Below are 16818 nucleotides of genomic sequence, written 5' to 3'. Positions count from 1 at the left end.
TGAATTAATAATCCCTTTTTAAACATGACTTTGCTTAATACTGATTTTAGTTGCATTTGGAAGCATTACATTTCGAATGTTATTTCTTTTTTTTTTATGACGCAATTTTTAAGAAAAGGTTAAATTAGTGGTCAGATGGAGTATTTAAAATTTAGAGTTGAAGTATATCAATATATAAAATATTACTTCAGATTTAATTATTTCATTTCCATACATAGGGGAGAGTGGAGTCCATTGTAACAGGGTACGATTGTAACAGAGCGAAAATTTCGAGTGTCGGGTTCTAGATTTGGTTCCCAGGTGGCGCACAAGGTGTATTTAATAAATCTTCATGTACATCCCTGCTGGCAACCATTTTTATGTACTTTTGAAAGAGTTACATCACAAAAGATATTTTCCCGCTACGTAAGTACTTTTTTTGGTATTAGAATATTATATTGTAACAAAGTAATTTTGTTTAAACAAATAAAAATTATTAACCGAATATGTAAGTGGACACCTTAATTAACATTTCAATAAAACAGAATTAGTTTTGTTAATTAACTAGCAATGTTTTTAACAAATGAAGCTGAAATGTCGTCTTGGGGACGATTGTAACAATAAGTAAAGGGACGAATGTAACAGCTGAAAATAAATAATCTTATGTTTACAAACCATTACTTAACTCTTTAAGAACCACCAATAGTTTCCTATATCATTTATATTATGTTGCATGTGCATTATTTTATTTGTCACCTTTCACAACATAAATTAAAATTTTTAACCTTAAGTTAAAGTTAAAAGTTTAACCCTTTAGGTCTCTGCTCATTATTATTTTTACTAATAAAATATCACTACTATTTTGATCAATAACAAAATATATCTCAACTATGATAATATTTATAATTAACTATGTTTTAGTTGAATTTATGAACTGTTACAATTGACCCCGTAAGTGGGTACAATCGTAACAAGTGCACGACTGTCAAAAACTGTTAATAACTAATATAATAACATTTAAAATAAGGTTTTTTTTCTAGTAGAGGATAGTCTACTTTACTCGTCTGTCAATTAATACTAATAATATATTGGATTTTTTGTCAGTTAAAAATAGTTAAGTAAAAAATGCTGCAATTGACCCCACTCTCCCCTAGTATTTTGGAACACTCCTCGTTTAAAATGTAAATATGGTGATTAATTTGCCGTGAATCTTCTATGAATAAACTATTATGTATATTATCTCCACAAAGCGGACACTCCCGTAACCGGGCGCGGACAGTCATATATGTTCTGAAACGTTATTTTAAATATATCTTCAAACCGAACACAACTTTTCTAAATTTAAAAAAAAAATATTTCCACTTTTAATTCAAAAAAAAATATGCATGTATCCCCCATTTTTTTAAGAATATAAACTTTTTGTCTCATCCATAAATGAAAATATTGTTATGCGATTTCTGCATTTAGCGATTAAAGTGAGTAACCCCAGTAACCTTTGTTTATCTTTGCGAGTAAAGGATAGAAAATGATACTACTCATGAGAAATATTTTTGGATGGTGTCAATTTTTGATCTTTTCATCTGGATGAGGACCACAATTTGAAATGACACATTAAATGCTCTCAATTTCCCCTTCGCAGTAAAATTTCATTTCTTCTAATCAAATTGAACTCTGTACTTAGCACAACTAGGCTTTAAAAAAAGGCAACAGAAATCAGAGAATCAGAATTTAATAGAGAATAGAACAGACACCCTGAGAGGTTCATATAAATCAAACATTTATTCACATTTTTTGACAAATGATCGATTATGACAACTCTCGAAGGCCTGGTGCCTTTCAATTAGGTATTGCCATGTTTTTTTCGTGCATCGTGGGAGGCTTATCTTCAAGGATCTATCAAATTTCTTCATCTACTCATTTTGCACTATAAATATTTTAATTTAAGTTTAAATAAATATCACTCTGAATAGTTATTATAGGTTATTTAATTATTTCTATACCATTTCAATTATCCTAAATAACAATTTATGGCGTTCCCCTTCGTTATTAGTGCACCCTTATAGCAAATGAACTGTCTTTAAAGCCTCCGCTTAACCGAGATTTTACTCTATATGCAATTAATTTTGACATGGATTTTTTTGGTGATCATGTTTATACCCTATTCCTATATAAGTCAGAAGCAATTTATCTTTGTTGTCAGATTATAAAGAGTAGAAAAGCGCCAACCATATCAGAATATCATTTAGGTGTTATGCGTCATGCTAACTCCGCTGATAATCACGACAATTTCGGTTAATATGTTATTATTAATTTCAATTAAAAATTTTATTAATTTAGCACATTAATTAACTTGTATTTAATACTATTACGTTTGTCATAGAAAAATAGCATGCTGCGCAATTTTGTAAAATTTTACATCTCCTTATTATATTTCTATATTTATCACCTGTCGATATGTTTTTTTAATGTTTATCTAGAAATAATACATAATTTTCACAAATGTTATTTAATTTCTAGATTATAATGAACATTTTTATCTAAAGTAGTTCATAATTTCACAATATTCTCTTAATTTTGTCTGCCATATCATTATTAATATTTTTTAAATTTCGACCTCAAAATTGAAACAGGTTAAGTCAAAAACCATAACCACTTTAAACAATTTTTGGTAAATTGGAGTTACATTTCAAATTTTAACCACGTGTTAAGAATTTCTCCTCCCTCCTTCTGAAGGGCGGAAAATGAAAACATTGCAGTTTACTGATACTACAATGATATCCAAAAAAATTAAAAACAAAAAGCCGTACTTTCATATGCGTCTTGTTAAAAAACATACATTAATTGACTGCCACCTTAAAACCCGTAGCCATTTAAGAACTTAGCATAAGATAGTTGCTACTCCGAATCCAGTTTATTAAATAATTAAAATAATTAACTGCAGGTTTCACTGTTTGACTTTCTTTAAAAAAAATTATTTCTGAATAATGCCACCCCAATCTTACCTTTGTTCGGAATATTTGTCACACAATTTATATCAATGTTGAGCATTATACTGCCTTTCAAAACTTAAGGTACAACCTGTTTTCTGTTTTTTCTTTTAAAATGAATAGACATAGAAACTAAATATTTAGAGGAAATGCTCACAAAGTTTTTCTTGATTGTCAAATAAATATTCAAATAAATTTCTACACAAATATAATCTACAAAAGCAGCTTAGAGCTACAAAGCTACAAAGCTTTAGCAGCTACAAAGCCAGCTTAGCAGAAATGTACCTTCTCATAGGAAACAGAGCAACAAAGTCTTATGAAGAAAATTCTCTTTAAAATATTATAAAAGCTATGAATGTATCCATGACTTACTACAATGCAGTGATGGCATCATTTTTCAATGCTGCCAATTAAATTGTCGGGAGTTAAATGAAGAAAGCATGAGATATGGAGTACCCCTTGTACCTGCTCATGTCATAACTGAAAAGAGGACTCAAAGCAGCAACTTATCCACCAAGGTAGTTCAGAACATTTTCTAGTGAAATAAGGCCTAAAGATTTGACTTGACGATCCCTTCGGCGAATATTTTAGCATCCCGAAATTCCTCGTCGACATGATAGGGCTTATGTGGCAGCGTGCTGTCACCCATTAAAATGAAATAATAACCACCCAAATTCGCAAATAAAAAACCTCTGAGCTTCAAGATCAAATCTCTATATTTAAAACCAGTAATTGAGTCTCGATTAAAAATTTAACGGGGATTATACAGCCATTAAACATGATGCAGATAATTAAGCTTTTTCTTCCATCATGGTCAGTGTATTGAAGAATCCCTTGCTCTCTCTACATCAAAGTATTAGTTTTTGCCTTCCAGTGCTTAATAAATCAACCATAATGGAAGCGATTGTTTGATAGTCTAGGAAAGCATCATGTGGGACGACCGCATGACCCCCCATGTATTTGAAAGAGGCATTGTGCCTGGTTTGTATATAGAGATATATTTTTAAAGTCCTTAGTTTTCTCTTTTAGGAATTCGGTTGTTTCTGATTTTGCTTAATGGACAACAGCGTGCTGCTAAATAGACAGCATTACGCCATGGATTTTCTAAAATGTTAAGATATTTGTTGGAGTGATTGAATAGAGAACCAAATCTCCAGACCTAAATACTTCAGAGAATATTTGAGTCTATTGGTAGACAAGTTGTTGATAATTGATTCATCGTCCCCCGACAATTTAGTTAGCAGCATGGAATATTAGTTTCACCAAGCATCCAGTGCATCCTAATTAAGAGTGGATACTTTTTTTTCAAACTAGAACACATTCCTGTTTCTAAAGCAATTTTCGTTTAAAACTGAAATGCACTATTTTCTTCGAGAAGGAACATTTCCACTAAGTTTTTTTCCTTTGTTATAAATTGTTTGCGTTCGAATATATTTAAATTTCTGTGTGGCAACAAAAGTAATAAAACTGTTTAGTGAACAGTTCTTTTAAGTTTCGTGTTCCTTTGGTCCTATATTAATCCGTTTTCAAATTAGACACAAGAAACAGGTTGAATCTTCACTTTTTGATTGGAGTGTATTTCCAAATTGCCTAAATATACCAAGCGACAACTGACACCTAAAATTTGAATTATTTCTTCTGAACAAAGGTTAGTTGTAGAGCTGTTTCAAAATTTTTCCACATATTCAAAAAAAGAAGTAATCTGCAGTAAAAATGAATCAATATAATAGTTAATATTTTCAACCGGTATATCATAATATCTAAAGATTTAGTATTATGTATTATCTGAATATTTAGAATAATACAGAATGAATCTGAATTCGTCATTAATATTCTATTTTATAACTGGCGTTGACTAGCAGACTAATTTTCGGATTTCTGGCAGTCAATATTCAACTTCTTAGTCTTATAATTTTAAATCCAATCCGGAAGACAAGCAAATTCCTGGATCAAGATTTGAGACATATTCGCTTTTTTGATCAAACTAAACCAGCTGTGCAATGCATGGAGATGAAAACCATGGAAACCTCACTTAATTGTCTCGATGTCAAGGAGACTCTGACCCATTGTCAGTCTACCACTGGGGATACTTTTCAACAGCACTGCTGTTGATGGAAGCCGGGAGCAATATTCGAAATGACCAGCTACCTCTGGGATTCGAACTTGGGTTGTCTCATTAGGATGTAAATACTCTATCCCCATAGCCATCGTAGCCTCATCGCCGATAAGTAGGAAGGAAGGGCACGTCATAAAGATTGATAATTGCACTGGAACTAATAACTAAAAATGCTATCCTACGCCGCTGGGTCGTCTCACTATTATGAATTGGCTGCTCCTGCGTATTTGAAACGGTACTTATATTTATTTAAATTATCTCAATTTTATATTGATTTTGCGTTTTCTATTGATCATTGCCTAAATTTCATTTAATTGGGTCAGAAGCATTTGTTTTACCGTAACGTACCGATATGCGATGAAATCAGCGATATCTGAGTTCGTCGCTTAATTTTCAAATAACGATAAACTAGCTATTTTTCAGCCTATTTGAATGTATTTTCAGACAGTATATGCAAGAAAGATTTCCTGTAACTATAATAGTTGCGAGAAAACTCTAAATTTAGATTGAAGTCAGATTGAATAATTAAGAATGCCGTTTCAAATCATTGGGGAGACGGCGTGGAATGACATTATCGGTCATAAGTTGGTATGTATTTTTCATTCCTTATGATGTGCCCTATCTCCCCACCAAATATTAATGATGAATTCAGAATCACACAGCATATTATCTAAGTAGAATGTATCTAAGTATTCCGAAATAAAATAAAAAGTATTTTTTGTGTTAACTAGACTTGGTTTCTTCAATTTCTTTTTAGTACAAAAGAAGCAAAAACTAAGAAGAATTTAGAAAAAGTAAAAAATATCTAGAAAATATATGAAATTAAAAATAATATTTACGAAAAAAATATTCGAAATTCATTTATTAATTATTTTCTGTCGAAGAAAAAGAGTTCTTCGAGATAAATACATAAATTCAATATTTATACAAAGATAAAGTTTTGTAATTTTCTACATAGTCCCCACATCCAAAATTAATTGAGAGAAAAATATCTTATTATGAATGCAGGTGTGCGAGCTCTCATGTGTTGTTCTAGAACTCTTATTATAGTGTTTTTTTATCGGTCAATCAATTAAAACATTGTACACAATGACATTTACATGAAAGACAAAGACATTTTATTTATCTTTAAAAAATGTTTTAAAGCTTTAACTTACAGAAAAACTGAAATTTGGCACTGCCATAATTAAAGACAAAATCTTTTATAATATAAGTTGAAAATTATTTAAATAAATACAATCATTTTAGAAAACAATTACATGAGGTTATCGGAAAATCTCTTAGCGATTAATGTTTGCTATTGTTCACGATTTGATAATTATTTTAAGTTATAGTATAGTAATATAATATTATAATGCAATGTAATGTAATATAATATAATATAATATAATATAATATAATATAATATAATATAATATAATATAATATAATATAATATAATATAATATAATATAATATAATATAATATAATATAATATAATATAATATAATATAATATAATATAATATAATATAATATAATATAATATAATATAAAATAATATTATATAATATTATAAATTTGTGATTTTTGATTGAAGGAAAATTAAAATAAATATTCAAAGTTTACAGAGTTCAGAGTTGTTAAAAATTTTTAAATTTTTTTTAAAATTTAATTAATATGTTAATGTAATTTTTTTTTAAATTAGTGTTTTATACTGTGATTGAAGCTAGCTATTATATAACTTGCAGTTCACATGATTCATAGAAATAACCTGAAAGTTTGAGTTTATCATTTAGTCAAAAACTATAAATTAAAATAAGAATATCTTACGTGAGTTTGAAACGAATCTTTTTCAAGCGGGATTTTAAATATCTTTATATTATATTATATTACATAATTACATATTATATAATATAATATATATTATATTATATTATATTATACTAAAAATTCAATTTTTAAAACATTATACTATTTTCTTAATATTTTGTTTTTTAAACACAATATAATACTAAAAATTAACTCGCTTAATGAGAACAGTACAACTAACAGACCATTTTCAGAAATTTTACTGTAAAGAGAAAAAACTAGACATTGGAATCGGGATAGCTGATTTTAGATAAGTCCGACGTCAATGGTTATAATTAACAAGAACCAAAGCTAAAATGACTTTTTTTTTTACTTCCTTCCCTTCAATAAAAGTGTGTTTTTTTTCTGTAAAATTGTTTGAAATATCTGAAAAAAATGGCAAACGTTCCTATATATTTGTTATTAGACTAAACTTCAGAATACGTTCAGTAATATAATATCAGTAATAAATTACTTATAAATTTGGTTTGTTGACTTTTACTCAAATAATCACAAAATAGTATCTTAATAGTCATTAATTACTACAATATCTGCTACTTGATCATCTTCTGTAATGAATGATACAATTGTCAAACTGGCTGGTCGAAAAAGATTGCCGGGAAATTAGAGAAAAAAAATGTTTACGAAAATGAAAACTTACTTCGTTTTTCAAATGCGAGGCAAAATACACATTTATGCTTAACATCGTAGAAACAGATAATACACAGATTTATTAGACCTCCATTCTTGATAAAAATATTAATTGCAATTTATAAGAACTCTGTTTTCCTTCAAACGGTAAAAAATATATATTTTTAAAATAACTATTTGAAATATTCTATTCTGGTATATGGAATAAGGATTAAGTCGGTACTTTGAAGATAAAATATACGAGGCATGAGCAAACAAATCTTACAAAACGTTTTGTGGTTTCTTTTAACTCGTTGCGTAGGCGACAAATTTGGCACTTTTCTTTCCTAACTCACGCCTATTGCTGTTGAAAGCAAGTTTTCAACAAATTATCTATTAGCTTACTGCAGGTTCTTCATTTTTTTATGACGAATAACTCGTCGGCTCGTTTCTAATACCGCCCCCAAATTGATAAAACTTCAAAAGTGTTAACCGACATTGCGACACTTATCTTTTAAGTGATTAACGGAAGCAAATTAGGAACTAAATTCTTTCTGACGTCATGCGATGACACCTGGTACTGCTTGAGAAAGTGTGTTTTATCGTATATCTTAATAATTTTTAATTATTTGAGATTTTTATAATTAATAAACTTTAAAATAATGTTACTTCTCATAACGTGGCCTTCTACGTTTTAAAATATTAGAATCTAAGGAAGTTATGTGGCAACAAGATTGAATGGGCTATTTTCTTTATGCACTTCTATTCTGCCATGCAATTGAAAAACCTACGTAAGCGAAAAGAATCGAGATAATTATATATTTGACATCTTTATTTTTTTATAATAATATAGCTAAATATAGCAAAAAAAATTTCAAAAATAAATTTTATTTTTTAAAATTCTATTTTAGCGATCATTGCATTAGCAATAGTTGGAAAATAGTTGTTAAGCCACTATTCTCGGAATCAAACGTGAAGCACTTGCTTTGTTTTTTGAATTGCACGGCAGTATTAGGAACTGAGATTTAGCAAGACAGCTAATTCAGCAATCTTCTGCCAACAGTAGCAAGCCAATGTATCTATTTTTACTGTCTTTCGCAAACTGTGTAACCCAAATTGTTTTTGAATAAATTTTGTATTCATTTGAAGAAATATATTTGTAAATTTTCATAATTCAGAAGGAAAGAAAAGTTTTTCTATTTCATTGGTTTTACTGACAAAAAAGTAAAGTCAAAACTCTCAGAATATGATCATATTTACTGTGTTTCTGCCTCTATGGGAGCACCAAAAAACAAGGTAATTTTTATCGAAGAGCTTTGGTAATAACTCTTTGGCAAAGATAACAAAAAAGTATCGCTTTTGTTACCATGCTGTTTGGTAGTTAATGCGATGGTGGCGTGGTCAAGAAAGCGTCTAATGTTTAAAAAATACTCATAGATGTGAAGAAATAAACAGTCAAAACTTTCAAGAAGCGTTTGTTTTGTCCAAACCATGCTACGTAAAGTGCATATATATAGTTAAAAAAGTGGAGGACATTTTGCGCATTTTCTTATAATTTTTTTGCGATGAGTAATTCTTTTTCAGAATATGTTCGGAATTTCTTAGAATTGTGATGAGCAATTCTTTTATCAGAATAAAAAGTGCGCGTCAACTTTTTCAAACATAGCCATTGATGTGAAGAAATATGCACCCAAAAATTTTTAAGCAGTAATTTTCAGTTCAAACAATGCCAGGTTTAGAGCATGTATATAATTAAAATAATAGAGGACGTTTTGTGAATTTTTTGTAACTTTTTCGAATGAGAAATTTATTTAAAACAAGTTTCAGATTAAAAATTAAGCGTCAAATTTTCAAAAATGCCCACATGTGAAGAAATGTATACATTTGTGATTAATACATTTGCAGTTAACATATTGGATGACACTTTGCGAATTTTTTATAAATTTTGCAATGAGGAATTAATTTAAAACTTGTTTCAGATTACAAAGTAAGCTTCAAATTTTTCCAAAATTCTTATAGAATAAAAGAAATAAATGCTCAAAATGTTTAAGAAGCATTTGTTTAGTCCAAACCATGCCACGTTAAAAGCATGTAATATATAATAATAATGAAGAATATACAAAAAATAATAGAGGAGACTTTGTGATTCCTTAATAATATATTGCAAAAAGGAATTCATTTGAAACTCATTTCAAATTACAAAGTGTCATATTTGTCTTCAAAAATGCTAATCTGTGTTACGAAATAAGTACTCAGAATTTTTAAGAAGCAATTTTTAGTCCAAACAATGCTACGTTCTGAGCATACATATAAAAATAAAGGAGGACATTTTGCGAATTTCTTATAATTTTTTCACAATGAAGATTTCGTACGAAATTTGTTTCAGATTACAAATTAAGCGTCAAATTCATCGAAAATATCCATACATATGAAGGATTAAAAACACATAATTTTTAAGAAGCATATGCTTAGTCCAATCCATGATACGTCAAGAGCATTAATATGGCTAACGTAATGAAGGATATATTGCGATTTTTTTTATAATTTTTTGCAATGAAAAAATCATTTGAATCTTGTTCCAGATTACAAAGTGCGAGTCAATTTTTCCAAAATACCAATATGTGTCAATAAATAAGTAATTAAAAGCTTTAATAAGGATTTGCTTACTCCAAACAATGATGTGTTAAGAGTATATGTATAATCGACGAAAAGGAGTAAAATTCGTGAATTTTTTATAATTTTTGGAATGAGGAACTCATTTGAAGCTTGATTAAGATTAAAAAATGAGCGCCAATTTCTTAAAAAAATATTCGCATGTGGGCAGATCTCTAAAACCTTTAACTTTTGATAATAAAAAAAATAATAAAAAATAATAAACTCACTATTTTTACACCTCCAGAATTGTTTGAAAATGTATAAAATATCAAAAAATAATCGTGAACATCGAAAATTTTGATGTTCTTTTAAGTATAAACAAAAAATTAAAATTTTTGAACTAATTTTTTTAGGTTTATATACATTTCATTAAAAACCATAAAAATGACTAAAGTACCATTTATTTAATAAGCATATAAACTTATTGAACCTATTTTTCTTTTATTGAGGAATTTTTTCTTTTTAATAATTTCCCTTTATTTTTCATCAAAAATTATTAGTATCATAAATGAATTGAAAATTTTTAATATTAAGTTAAATTGTTATAAAATGAATAAAAAGGCTTACTTTAATTATTTTCAGTCAAAAAATATCTTCAATTAGTGAAACATAGGGAAAAAACTAAGTTCTAATATGCTACATTCAATTAATTAATCCTGAGGTTACGGTTTAACAGGGTTACGATCTGGACAACCTAGAGAATAGATCGAAAACTTTACTCACACGCAACGCAATGCGATGCACACAACACAGAAAATAAATTAGGCAATGACAAACGTGTGCTCAAAATTTTCATTGATTTTAACATTTACTTTTTAGATCTGCCTCTGATTACGGTCTTGACATCGTAACTGCAACCTCACCGAATCACAGTTTGTGAATATAAACCTAGAAAAATTAGTTCAAAAATTTTAATTTTTTGTTCATACTTATAAGGGCATCAAAATTTTCGATGTTCACGATTATTTTCTGATATTTTATACATTTTCAAAGAATTCTGGAGGTGTAAAAATAGTGTGCCTATTATTTTTTATCATTTTTTTATTATCAAAAGTTAAAGGTTTTAGAGATCTGCCCATATGTCAAAAAATATAAATCGAAATTTTTTAGGAAGCAATTTTTTGTCCAAACAATGCTACGTTAAGAGCATACATATAAAAATAATGGAGGACACTTTGCTAATCTTTTGTAGCTTTTTTCAAAAAAAAATTTACTTTAAAATTGTTTTAGATTTCAAAGTAATCGTAAAATTTTTCAAAAATACCCATAGATATAAGGAAAAAAATTCCAAACTCTTTTTATATAAGAAGTATTTGTTTAGTCTGAACCATGCGACGTTAACAGCTTATACATAATGGAGGACACTTTGGGATTTTTTATAATTATTTGCAACGAGGAATTCATTTAAAACTTATTGCAGCTTAAAAAGTTATGGTCAATTTTTTTCAAATATACCCATAGTGTTGGAGAAATAAATATCCAAAATTTTTACGAAGCATTTGTTTAGTACAGACCATACTACCTATAGAGTCATACTATGTCATCCCTACTAAGAGCTTATCATTGGGGTTGGACTCTCATCCAAACTGAGGAAGTGGGTTGTAGCACTCATCCTATAGACGAGAGGTTATCGATCCGAAGTAGGGTGTAGCACTCATCCCATAGCTCTCTATACTAAGAGAGGTCCTCAACCCTAAAAGTGGGGTGTAGCGGTCATTTTTCTCCTACTGCCGTGCAGTATTTCTATTATGAAGCGTACATACAGAAGGTTCTAATGCCGCTATTACATTCGATGCATGTTCTAGCAGTCTTTCGTAAAATTATACTGTTTTTCAAACTGAAAATAATTTTTAAGTCGTTTTTTTGGATTTTCAAAGAAACCCACAGATTCTAGTCAATAAATCAATAAATTTCACTACCTCATAAGAGATGCATAAAACAGCAGCCATCGTATAATATATCTGAGTTTAGTATATTTAAAAATCTTTAATTAAACATTTTAATTCCTCATTTTTATCTCTTTCACACTTGCTGTAATTGATAAATTACAACAGAATATGAAATAATTAACTCTTATCAACCACTTAAATAAGTTGCCATTTTAAATAAACCTATTAGGTAAAAGGCATAGGCATCAAATGGTAAAAATTACCAAATAAATAGTTACATAGTTTAGAGTAAAAACTAATAGTTAATAGTAAATGCAGTTCTGAAAATCCTTTTGGGATTTTTATCATATGATACTTATGAGCATGGCATAAGAACTATTTATTTGGTTATATTTAATTTTGTGATTTGCATTTGTTGCCAAATATATTGTAATTAGAACTATAATTTTAAAAAGTTTATAGCAAATATCTACATACTTTATAGTAAATAGTAAATACAGTTCTGAAAATCCTTTTGAGATTTTTATCATATGATACTTATGAGCATGGCATAAGAACTATTTATTTGGTTATATTTAATTTTGTGATTTGCATTTGTTGCCAAATGTATTGTAATTAGAACTATAATTTTGAAAAGTAGAATTTTCGGTAAATCGTCATTACTGCGAAAGGTAAAATCACAATTTGAAGGATTTAAACACTGTATATTTTGCTTTAATTTCTAGATTTGTGGTTTCTCTTACCAGAAATGTCTGTACCATGCAAGTATGGTGATTTTTCCAGAATTTTCTTGTTCGTGTAAATATAAGTTAACAAAGCTTGAATATAAGAGTCATTCTAGAGTATTTTAAGATTGGTATACGAACGATATAGTTTTTTTACTCCAGTGATTCAAAATCTTGTAAACCTAGCCATTCAAGGACCAGAATGTCTCAGTTTTTAGTCCTTTCCTGACTATGCTGTGTTTTTCTTTGCTCAATTTACTTAGAATTGCGAAACAAATGAAAAATAAAAAACGTAAACGCTAAAACACGATTAAAAAAGCCATTTCCATTACTTGAGTCAAAATACATAAAACTATAGTTCCAAATCATTTATTGTTCCAAATTTAAAAAAAGTGTAAAGTGTAAATATTTAAATTCATTTATAAAGTTAATGGAAAACTAAATGGAAATAACTTACAGTTTTTAAGATACCTTATGAAAGAAAAAGTTGAGTATAAAAATATAAAAACTAAGCAACGTACAATGTAGAATGGGAAATAGAAAATATTTAGACTATGGATATAAAAAGTAATCAAATAGTAAAGCAGAAGAATTGTGACTGATTAGATATAACCTACTGTTTTTAGGATAAAAGGAAAAGTTGAGTATAAAAAAATTAAGTAAGTTGCAATATAATAAATGTAGGAAATACCAGATACAAGAAAATGCTTAGACAACGAATATAAATAGTAGTCAACTAGTAAGGCAGAAAAATTGTGACTATATCCTTTTTAAGTCCAGGAATACATTAAATTCTCACCAAAACAAACAATAAAAAAATTATTACTTTTTCGTCATTGCGTATAGTACGAATTGGGAACTATGTACCTGTTGAATAATGCATTACAAACAGAGCATTAAAATGTATTATATAAATTTATAATATATGCTATCCTAACATAAATTTATGCTATCCTATCAAAATTTGCATTAATAATTTATGCTTTACGCTAATTAATGCATCGATATAAAAATAATCATATATATGTAATTATACTGTCATGATTTATGTGTAACATATTGATATGTTATTCATAAATCCTGCCAGTTCCATTTCTTTACCTGTTCCTTAGTTGCATAAATAATTTTTAAATTGTTTTAAACTAAATTTATTTCATATTCAAATATTTCATTTAATGTTTCATTATAAACATTGTAAGTAAATCTATTCTTTAAGGAATGTGTTATGGTTAAATAACTCTTTTTTAAATAATTATGTATTTAGATATTTTCGGCAAAGTTAGCAAACACTATAAACTTAATGCCAATTTAAGCTTTTTCTCTCTCAAAAACAAGTTTATCTACATTTGTTAATTCTTCCGCGTATTTGTAATGTTCGCGTAATGTAATATTTGCTTAAAAACGTGTGTGACAACAATGAAATTTATTTATACTTTATGATTATATGACAAATTAATTTACATCAATTTCACATTTCTTGAAATTATTCAAAATAAATACTAAATAAAAATAAAGCAATTCTGTAAAATTAGCATACATACATACTTAAAAATAAATGTATGACATTCGCTTTCTATATATAATAAGAACAACAAAAAAAATTTACTTGTTTCCATGTTCCAAAATGCAATATCTAAAAGTAATGCAAATTACTTTTTGCTAGTTACTTCAAAGCAATTTGCAGGCATGAAAATTTTTTGTTTTCAATGAAATTTTTTTAAATTCTTGTTACTCAAAATTTTTTAATCATTTACTTTCAGAAATAGAAAAAATCTGCTTGGTAGGCAGGGTGCTGAACTCGCGTTCTTGAGAAAGGGAGTTTGAATCCAGCCGGTCGAAGATTCCCAGTGTAGTAAATGGTGACTGGTGCACGTTAAATCTGTCGGGTCATAAAGTCCTCCATGTTCCCATTTAAAAAAAATTCTACCTCTGAGGGTAATGAATTGGAGATTGATTGTTGTCTGGTTTAGATCAAAATTACGATCTGTTGATGAATGAATGAATGGATGTATGAATGAGTCTGCCCTATAGACGTCTGTGACGTATAGGTGTCGCAGAAGTCAAATTCTTGGCCGCAGATGGCGCCAACAACAACTGCACGCCTTTCCTTAGTGACCTACGACAACAGCAATTGAAAAACTTACTAACTTCTACTTTTTTCGCACTAATTTGCTCAAATAGACAAAACTAAAATAAAATAAATAATGTTGCTGTATACATAAGTTCAAAGTTTACTTTTTACGTAAGCTCCACAAATAGCTATCTTATCATATCAACTCCACCCTGCTATTTACACAAACTTAGTTAGATTTATAAATTGATTACTAACTCATATTTGCCTCTACCATTATGCATATTTTAAAGCTTTATATGCATGTCGAAACTTGAAAATCGCAATAATAATTTTCTACAAAACACTTCAGGATTAACATTTTCATAAAAAATAAAAAATCCTTGACCTACCTAACAGGCACTAAAGCAACAATTAAAACTTAAACTTAAATTCAACATTGTTATAAACAAGATATTTACAATTGTAAGAGAATCAATACTTGCAACTTGTATCATTGTATTCTATGCCACTTTCGATGAATGATGATGTTCTTATTACGTAAGTCTGAATTTCCTGACATGATTCTGCTACTTTATCTTCCAATGATATGTAACAAATACACTATTCGGAAATGAATTTACAGGGTCAGTACAGTGTCATCGTTAAGAGAAGCTAACAAAAAAAGTGTTATTGATCTGATAACTTTTTTCAGTTACATTCGTAATTAAATAAAAGAGGTGAAATTAAACGGCCATTAAGTGGGTCAATGACTTAACATCTTCTAACCTCGAGTAACTAATAAAAAAACAGTCCTTATTTTCTTTTTTTTTTTAATGTTTCAAACAAAACACTTTCCATGTCAGTTTGATTTCATATTATAAAAACGCTTATACTTTACAAACAAACCTTATAATATACAATACGCAAAAAAAGGAATATCTTGAACAACTTTTGATCTAATGAGCGGATTGTCACGCGTAAGAAATCAATAGTTCGAAGGCCAAACCATAAATATGTTGAATAATTTGGGCCCAAGATATTTTTAATTACGAAATAAGTCACTAAAAAGTACTTTCTCTGATTAAGCACATCTTCTTTTTTTTTTGACAGATTCTGGTTCTTAAAATCAGAGGGGCTGCCACTATACAAAATATGGTCTCAGTAATTTAACAGAAAAGCAATCAAACGCTTGGACCCTTTAATGTTAATTTAACTTTGGGTGTATTTCGCCAACTTAAAGAAGACTCTTTTCTTTTAATTGTTATTTCCCAAGAGCAAATCGACCAATTCTTATAAATTGTGTAGTTTGTCATTTATAACAAAGTTAATTAGTACAATATATAGTAGATTAGCCATTTACAACAATAGTAGTTGTGTAAAAATTTATGTACCTTAAAATTCAATTATTTAGCTCATCATTAAAATGAATATTAATAAATTTTAATAAATAATTATTTTTGTCATGGACTTTTTTTTGGATATGCACGTTTTATAATTATAGGCAAAACTGTTTTGAATCGGAGCTCTGGAAATACGGATTAACATTAAGGACTAATCTAAGTAGATGGTATTAAAACAATAACATCCACTCTTGCAAACACAAAACCATCTTAGAAAGCAACAAACGTTTAAGTCAGTCATGAATAGTCAAAATCTGGTCCTTTTGCTTACACACTACTGGCCATTAAAATTGCTGCACCCAGAAGGCTTAACACCCCGAACGTGAAATTTGCAGGACGCATTAAGGATGTTGTGGTATGCATATGATTAGCTTATCAGCGCATTCATGCAAAGCAGGCGGTGGTAGCGACACCTACAATGTATAAAAGAAGATATTTGACAGTAAGTAGTAAGTTTCTCATACAGAAATGAATTTGAGCTTTGTTTTGGGGTCAAAAAGTTTTTGTTATGCCTCGTGTAAGAAGGAGAAATTCCTACCAGCATGTCTCTAATG

At 28.7% G+C, this 16818-nt stretch overlaps 1 protein-coding gene across 1 annotated transcript in view; it reads right to left on the bottom strand.

The window, feature by feature from the left end:
• The window catches only part of LOC107440097 (ionotropic receptor coreceptor Ir76b), a 34159-nt gene extending 26450 nt beyond the window's left edge, over nt 1–7709 (bottom strand). The window contains exon 1 of the mRNA XM_043040655.3: nt 7574–7709. The gene's annotated coding sequence lies outside the window, so the exon portion shown is untranslated. The remainder of the gene's footprint in view (nt 1–7573) is intronic.
• Between the last annotated feature and the right edge of the window lie 9109 nt (nt 7710–16818).

The sequence above is a fragment of the Parasteatoda tepidariorum genome, chromosome 11, assembly GCF_982258835.1.
Source record: "Parasteatoda tepidariorum strain Cologne lab strain chromosome 11, Ptep-v5.0, whole genome shotgun sequence".
NCBI classification, from domain to species: Eukaryota; Metazoa; Arthropoda; class Arachnida; order Araneae; family Theridiidae; genus Parasteatoda; species Parasteatoda tepidariorum.
Note: the sequence above shows the minus strand (reverse complement) of the source record. Positions and strands in the feature narration are given on the sequence as shown.